Below are 6145 nucleotides of genomic sequence, written 5' to 3'. Positions count from 1 at the left end.
TATACTTTTTGTATATATTTTACATAAGTATATAAGTATATACATATATATATATATATATATATATATATATATATATATATTATATACACGTATAAATGTTTGTACATATGTATGAATACAATTACATATGCTTTATATATATGTATACATGTATATGCGTATGTAAATTCATGTATATAAATATACAAGTATTTATGTATATCATGCATATGTATATATATATATATATATATATATATATATATATACGGTATGTAATTACGTACATCGTACATACATACATACACAATTATATATAAATATATATATATATATATATGCAAAGAAATCACAAAACACACGTGATAAAATATTTTTGCAGAAACCACCGGGAAATTGAAAAAACAGATACCGAACGTTTTTGCCAACATAAATATAGTATTAGAACGGGGCAAGTGTCCAGTGGGTTATTTGTCCACCAAAGGGATTATGGTCATAATATTGACTGGGGAAATTATAAAATAATTACTTCTTGTAATAATATTATAGAAAGAAATATTATTGAATCTTGTTTTATAAAAAGAAATTTTGGAAATAACATGAACTTGAGTTTGGGTTTATTTGAATTGGACAATTTTATTATTGACAAAATTGTGTGTGATAAAATGTAACATGGGACCTCTCCGAGTATCCTTGTCTTCTTATGTATTTATTGTTTCTTTCTGTATTGCTTTTTTGTACCTTTGAAAATGTCTAAATAGACGAAAACGTTCGGTATCTGTTTTTTTCAATTTCCCGGTGGTTTCTGCAAAAAAAAAAAAAAAAAAAAAAAAAAAAAAAAAAAAAAAAAAAAAAAAAAAAAAAAAAAAAAAATATTATATATATATATATATATATATATATATATATATATATTTATATGAGTGTGTGTGTGTGTGTGTGTGTGTGTGTGTGTGTGTGTGTGTGTGTGTGTGTGTGTGTGTGTGTGTGTGTGTGTGTGTGTGTGTGTGTGTGTGTGTTTGTGTGTGTGTGTGTGTTGTATGTGCGTGTGTTGTGTGTGTGTGCGTGTGTGTTTGCGCTTTACGCCTCTCTTTTCTTTTACCTCACATATGCTTTCCTTTTTCTACCTTGCACTCCATCCTCAAACGCTCGCTCCCTTCTTCTCTTCCACGACTGCCTTCACTTCATCATCCCACTATTGGTTATATTTCCTCTTGTTTCTTTCCATCGCTTTTGTCTCATTGTCTCTCTCTCTCTCTCTCTCTCTCTCTCTCTCTCTCTCTCTCTCTCTCTCTCTCTCTCTCTCTCTCTCTCTCTCTCTCTCTCTCTCTCTCTCTCTCTCTCTCTCTCTCTATCCCTCTCTCTCTCTCTCTCTATCCCTCTCTCTCTCTCTCTCTATCCCTCTCTCTCTCTCTCTCTCTCTCTCTCTCTCTCTCTCTCTCTCTCTCTCTCTCTCTCTCTCTCTCTCTCTCTCTCTCTCTCTCTCTCTCTCTCTGTGTGTGTGTGTGTGTGTTTGTGTGTGTGTGTGTGTGTGTGTGTGTGTGTGTGTGTGTGTGTGTGTGTGTGTGTGTGTGTGTGTGTGTGTGTGTGTGTGTGTGTGTCTGCGTGTGTGTATGTATGTATGTGTGCTTCCACCTATCTATCTACCTACTTCTCTGACGTAAGTTCCACGATATACTTCGCAGTACCCATTTAGCACAAATGTTTTGCTGTCGGTACCTGTAATACACACACACGTGTGGTCGATGCACCAAAAGGTCTGAGGAGCATCTGTATACAAGGCAGATGTTTCCAGCATGTTTTATGTGCATGCGACACAGATGCATGACAAGACAAGTATCATTTACTCACTGGTGGGGGGTCCATGTCGCACATGTGTCACAACAGATGTCAGTGGTAACAAACATAATGGAAGGTAGCCATATGACACGTATGATATAGGTTTGTGTCATTCCTAATCGTGTCATGTGATGTTCAGTGTGCATGGATATCGTGACATGTTATATAATTGATATTATTGTTTATTATGAAAAAATATATAATAATCAGTTATGTATTAATCTCAAAGCACAGGAAATATATATATATAGATATGTTACACACACACACACACACACACACACACACACACACACACACACACACACACACACACACACACACACATTTATATATATATATATAAAATATATATATATATATATATATATATATATATATATATATATATTTATTTATATATATGTATGGGTGATGACACAAAATAGAGTCCAAGTTTAAGTCTGACTTCAGAGAAATAATGTTATAAAGAGAAATAAGGTAAATATATAGAATAACACGGAACAGTGTGACGAGCCTCGGAGAACTCGATCAGGATCAAGTCTATTCGGTGGTATTTTGTCCTTCTGGTCATTGCTGGGGGGTTTCTTGTGTCTACTCCGGTGGTGTAATGTCCTACTGGCTGTTGCTAGAACTGCGGTGGTTTTTGTCCCAAACTGCGGTGGTTTTTGTCCCTTTAATGTCACCCGTTCATTGGTTTGTGTTCTTATTTGTTGCGGTGTATAGTACTTATAGTACTTTTCTTTTCTGTCTGGATAAGTGTTCATGCATTACTTCTGCTGCTTCCTATTTTGGTAAATGTCCCGCGGTGGTGTCTGACATCTGTTCTATGTTCACGGCGTATTTTCTTCAATCCTCTGTGTGTTTCTCCATAATACTAATGCTCATAACCAACACATGAGTTCCTGTACACAATACTTCCGTTGTTGCTATGATCTTCTTCAGCCTTTCTCACTAAGTCGACCATTTTCTTGCCGGTGTCAGTCACGATGGTTAAGCCGGAGGTTTTCAATATGTCTATCGTGTTGGAAAGGGGGACTACTAGAAAAAGATTGTTCAATTTTTCTTTTCCATTCCTTTCTCTGATTAACTGGGCTTTTATTAGTAAAGACCCCAATAGTCCTTTTGGGTAACCCACTTCTGTGAATGCGCCAGTCACATAATACATCTCTTTATGCATTTATTTATGTATTTTATCTAATATTTACATTATTATAGTTTTTATTTATTATTTCATTATTATTATGATTTTTTTCGCATCCGACCTAGATATGGACCAAAAGGTCTCCTGTCGGCATGCTCTGCCTTTGTAATCCTTTGTAATCCTTCTTCGAGGTATTGTGGGTTACATATTCTACGAACTCGAAGAAAGAACCTTATTACTACACCCGATTTTGTTTTGTTTTTTTATCGTGTGCACTTAAGAGGTGAATGAAATCATCCTTATTTGTAGGCTTCCTGTATACTTTAAATTCTACTCTTTCACCCGTTCTAATGATGACTGTGTATAGAAATGGTAAAGATCCATTTCTTTTTCTATGGTGAACTGTATTCTATTATGGACTTCATTCAGATTTTGTAAAAGTATGTCTGTATTGGTATCTTTGTGCGTAACTGTTAGACAGTCGTCGACGTAACGATACCATTTTGAGCCAAAGTCGATTATCTTGCTATAATGACACTTTTCTTGTGTCTCCATAAATAACGAAGCCGCCACAGCCCTTAATGTAGAACCCATAGGAAGACAAAATACTGACAAAATACAATTAAAATACAATAAGAATTTTTTTCTATTAAAATAAATAAATAAGAATAGAATAACAATAAGATAAAATGAAATACGATAGATTGGAGTTTGTAGTGTTTCATGTCGCTCGTTATTTTATCGTAAACTATATGTTTTTGACCCTGATCTTAATACAAGTCAAGCAACTGTGACATTGACATCTACCGGATATCAACTATTTCCTGAGAGAACACCACCACCACCACCACCACCACCACCACCACCACCACCACCACCACCACCACCACCACCACCACCACCACCACCACCACCACCACCACCACAACAACAACAACAACAGATAAACCACCACCAACACCACCACCACCACCAACACCACCACCACCACCACCACCACCACCACCAACACCACCACCACCACCACCACCACAACGATCTTGAGGAACCTGTAGGGAATATTTTTTTTTTTTTTTTGGGGGGGGGGGGGCTGAGGACGAGAACCGAAACTAGCCATTTCCCCTGAAAGCGAACCTTAAAGACGTTTAAATCTCAATTTAAACAAAAGTAAGAACATGCGTTTCCTGAAAAATTCAGTGACACCAGCCAAAAACAAAAGTACAAATACACAAGTCTGACCTAACCTGACTAGCCCAACCTAAAAAATTTAACCTTGACCTAATCTAACCTACCTAACCTAATCTGACCTACCTAACCTAACCTACCTACCGAACCGAACATAACCTACCTAACCTACCTAACCTAACCTACCTAACCTAACCTACCTAACCTAACCTACCTAACCTAACCTACCTAACCTAACCTACCTAACCTACCTAACCTAACCTACCTAACCTAACCTACCTAACCTACCTAACCTAACCTACCTAACCTAACCTAACCTAACCTAACCTACCTAACCTAACCTAAAGCTAGCATACCTATTGAGGAATATTTCCCTAAATAGATTCATAGATGACTCAGCGAATACTCCTTACAGAAATGGCGCATTGGTGACGCGTTGTGGGACGGTTGCTGATATTATCTTTTCACCATCACTTGATATTGATACACAGGAACAACGTTACAAAGAAAAGTCGTTGGATTTGTCGTAATGGTGATGATATGGCTTAACGTCGACCTAGATATGGACCAAAAGGTCTCATGTGGGCATGCTCCGCCTTTGTAATCCTTTGTAACTCCTCCCATCGGAAGGCTAAAACGGTGCCCCTTACACAGGACTTTGTAACGTGGAATTTAATGAACCATGCCCTTGGTTCAACTTCGTCGGTGGTAGGATTCGAACCGCCATTCCCTCGACCTTCGCCGCAAGTAACGACACCCCAATATAGATACAAAAATATAAAAACTTCTGTGCGAGGAGTTAGACGAAAATTCAGAGCTGATCAAATAAGATAAAGTAAAATAAAGCAAAATAAAATAAAATTAAATAAAACAAAATAAAATGAAATAAAACAAAACAAAATAAAATAGAATAAAATAGAACAAAGTAAAACAAAATAAGATCAAATTAAACAAAAATAGTATAAAACATAATGAAATATCATACAATAAGAATAAAATAAAATATAATAAGACAAAGCAAAACATAACAAAACAAAATCTAATCAAACTATACCAAATAAAATAAGAAAAAAATAAGAGAAAATAAGAACAATAAGATTAAAAAAATACCTTCACTCACTCTGAAACTCAAGGTCTTGATTCCTGAAGTTTGGAGGAGATTAATCCAGTTAAACCAGTTCCCTTGCGTGTCACCCTTAGTCATGAGACCTGCTCCGTGTGGTGTGATCAAAGGGACCGTTCGGATAGTATCGTTCAACCACATTCCGTTTTCTGGGTAAAGGCTGACGAGAAATTATGAAAACGTTTGTTCCGTTATAAATAACAGACTGACGGAAACCCCTGTAGATATATATAGATATCTAAAAAGTATGTACACTTGTACACTCACCCATACCCAGCCACACACATATACAAACACACACATACACACACATACACACTTATACACATACACACACACACACACACTCACACACACACACACACACACACACACACACACACACACACACACACACACACACACACACACACACACACACACACACACACATTTACCCACATTTAATCACACATACACATCTCACAAACGCACACACCGTACATCTACGCTGCGAGTCATTACTCCAACTCACGTGGGCGGAGAGATGGGTGTATGTGTGCGTGTAAGGTCGCAGTATTACCCATAGATCTGTCATATAGAAGCTCTGGGCTCTCCTCTGGGAGGGAAATAGCTGTCGATCACGAGTCCAGCACGTGATCCAAGACCATGGTGAATCACACATGTACACACACACATACACACACACACGCGCGCGCACACACACACACACACAAATGGAGCCAAGTGTAGAAATTGACTTTGATTTCAATGAAAATGGGCTGAAATACAGAGATCATTAATCATTTAATTTTGGGAAAATTAACCCATTACATGAGTGAAGATGAAGGTTGATCATTGATATATAAATTGCCGCAAAAAGAGAACTAGAA

The sequence above is a fragment of the Oratosquilla oratoria genome, chromosome 6 (assembly GCF_046742065.1).
Source record: "Oratosquilla oratoria isolate Oo_2021 chromosome 6, ASM4674206v1, whole genome shotgun sequence".
Classification (NCBI taxonomy): domain Eukaryota; kingdom Metazoa; phylum Arthropoda; class Malacostraca; order Stomatopoda; family Squillidae; genus Oratosquilla; species Oratosquilla oratoria.
The sequence above is the reverse complement of the archived record's forward strand: the minus strand, read 5'-3'. Positions refer to the sequence as shown.